Source organism: Cynoglossus semilaevis, chromosome Z, assembly GCF_000523025.1.
Source record: "Cynoglossus semilaevis isolate Cse_v1.0 chromosome Z, Cse_v1.0, whole genome shotgun sequence".
NCBI classification, from domain to species: Eukaryota; Metazoa; Chordata; class Actinopteri; order Pleuronectiformes; family Cynoglossidae; genus Cynoglossus; species Cynoglossus semilaevis.
Window position 1 is genome coordinate 13,160,975 of NC_024328.1, and position 2,735 is coordinate 13,163,709.

At 40.2% G+C, this 2,735-nt stretch overlaps 1 protein-coding gene across 1 annotated transcript in view; it reads left to right on the top strand.

The window, feature by feature from the left end:
- The window catches only part of LOC103397953 (transmembrane protein 132D), a 118,509-nt gene that overhangs the window by 3,331 nt on the left and 112,443 nt on the right, over positions 1-2,735 (top strand). The window lies entirely within an intron of this gene.

Sequence of the window (2,735 nt, forward strand, 5' to 3'; positions counted from 1 at the left end):
ACTTAACACACACACACAGATACACACACTGAGGTTTTAATGTGTCCTCTCCACATTCACCAAGCACTTCATCTTCATTGTGGCAACACCCCTGCTGTGTGTGTGTGTGTGTGTGTGGACATACTTTATATCTTCAACTCTATCATTTTTTTCTCCCTAATTTAACACACCATGTCCCCCTAAAAACCACCTTTGTGTGTATGAGTGTGTGCCCCCCCACCCACCCACTCCACCCCAACAGAGGCCAAGGAATAATCTCCAGTGTCAGATGCACAGTCAGACATGTAATAAGCCCTAAGTGGATCTAACTGCTGTATGTGAGATCATGCCTGGGTGATGTTTATGCATGTGACACATAACCAGCTCTTATTGTGCTCCATCACACTTGGATGATGTGATTATGATAAAGTGCTGAGGTATGGAGAGGCACAGAGCCATCGCAATAAGAGATGAATAAAGATAGGGTCGCTACAACAGACGATTCCATGTTGGCCGCCGGGCTGGGCCACTCTCAGCACCCACCAAATCACATTAGTTTGAAGAGACAATGACGCGTTTCAATTTTCCTGAGATGGAACGACTTAGAGGCACCACCATGTGGAAACCCCAGAAAATTATGACACGAGATAGAAGTAGAAAGTAAGGATGTCTGATAATATTGACCAGTATTATCGGCCCAATGTTAGCATAATTATGTAACATCTATAAGAATTGTCATCGTTTTTTCCTTCGATAATGCAAACCCCTTAACGCAACGCCTGGGTTTCGCCAAATGATGTGAGCACTAAAAATAATTTTGGGGAAGAACGGCTGTATATGAATGTGAAAGCCACTAGATGGCAGCATTGCAGCTCATTTTATTAATCTATTTTAATAATCAGGAGATTGTATGCAGAATACTGGTGCCAGTAACTCATACAGTGGTTTGTACAGATAAATACATAGATATTACCAAGCCTATGTCGCTATTGGTTGAAATTGGAATCGGAATTTGTTTCAAACTATTGGCATATCAGATATTGGACAAAGGTTTATATCAGACATCCCTAATAATTATTTAACATCTGTATGCATACAAGTATGCATACAGATGTTACATACATACAGTGGTTTGTACAGATAAATACATAGATATTACCAAGCCTATGTCGCTATTGGTTGAAATTGGAATCGGAATTTGTTTCAAACTATTGGCATATCAGATATTGGACAAAGGTTTATATCAGACATCCCTAATAATTATTTAACATCTGTATGCATACAAGTATGCATACAGATGTTACATACATACAGTGGTTTGTACAGATAAATAAATAAATAGTATAGTATAGGTTTTTAGGCTTCGGAGGAAATGGTCCATATAAGCTGTTCCACCATTGGTGCTCATTGGAAAAAATAGAAGAAGACAAAGAGTCAATATTTTCATTTGTTAGAGAATATTTGAGAAAATCAGGGTTAAAATTATTACCGTATTTTCCGCACTAAAAGGTGCACTTAAAACCCTTTATTTTTCTCAAAAATCAACAATGCACCTTATGTATTTCTTCTGGTTGTGCTTACTGAGCATTTTATAAAGCCAAACTACACAGCGCATCACACATGTTGCCGATCAACTGAAGCACAGTGGGAGCCAACAATGACGTTTAACCCTGTTAATTAACAATTAGAAGATGCTCAACAACAGTTGTTACAGTATGGTTGCATAAACCAAATCCGCGCAACGTCGCGTCATGCCTCCCAACACCCGCAAGTGTAGCGAACTAATTCGGGGCTTGCCATCATTCCTGGTTGATTGACCAAATAATTCCAACCACTAAATACTGGTGTTAACAGGGCGTTCAAAGTTAAATTGCGAGCTGCGTGGAAGCATTGGATGACAGAAGGCGAACACACATTCACCAAGACAGGGAGGCAACGCCGGGAGAGTTACGCCACTGTCTGCCAATGGATCATTGATGTCTGCACTAAGGTATCCTATCTAGTCTCAAATGTCGTCCGAGCTTTCACGAAGGCCGGAATCATCAATGAACAACTAATTAACAGCAACGAGACTGACTCAGATAATGATGAGAGTGATCCGGACACGCTTGATTGTTTTGCCTAATTGTTTCGCTGACTGTTTTGTTTCGCTTAATGCGCCTTATAACCCGGTGTGCCTTATGTATGAAAATATTCCCGTTTCTTGATATTGCACTTTATAACGCGGTGCTTCTCATCGTCCGAAAAATACGGTATATGTTTTATTTTAAGAATGGAGAAAACGTGTTTCGTTATAGTTAATATTATTAGATCATTCTATCTATCTATCTATCCATCCATCCATCCATCCATCCATCCATCCATCCATCCATCCATCCATCCATCCATCCATCCATCCATCCATCCATCCATCCATCCATCCATCCATCCATCCATCCATCCATCCATCCATCCATCCATCCATCCATCCATCCATCCATCCATCCATCCATCCATCCATCTATCCATCCATCATCTATTTATCTATCTATCCTATTTATCTATCTATCCGTCCATCCATCCGTCCATCCATCTATCCATCCATCATCCATCCATCCATCTATCCATCCATCATCTATTTATCTATCTATCCTTCCATCCATCCATCCATCCATCTATCTATCCATCCATCATCCATCCATCCATCTATCCATCCATCATCTATTTATCTATCTATCCATCCATCCATCCATCCATCCATCCATTATCTATCTATC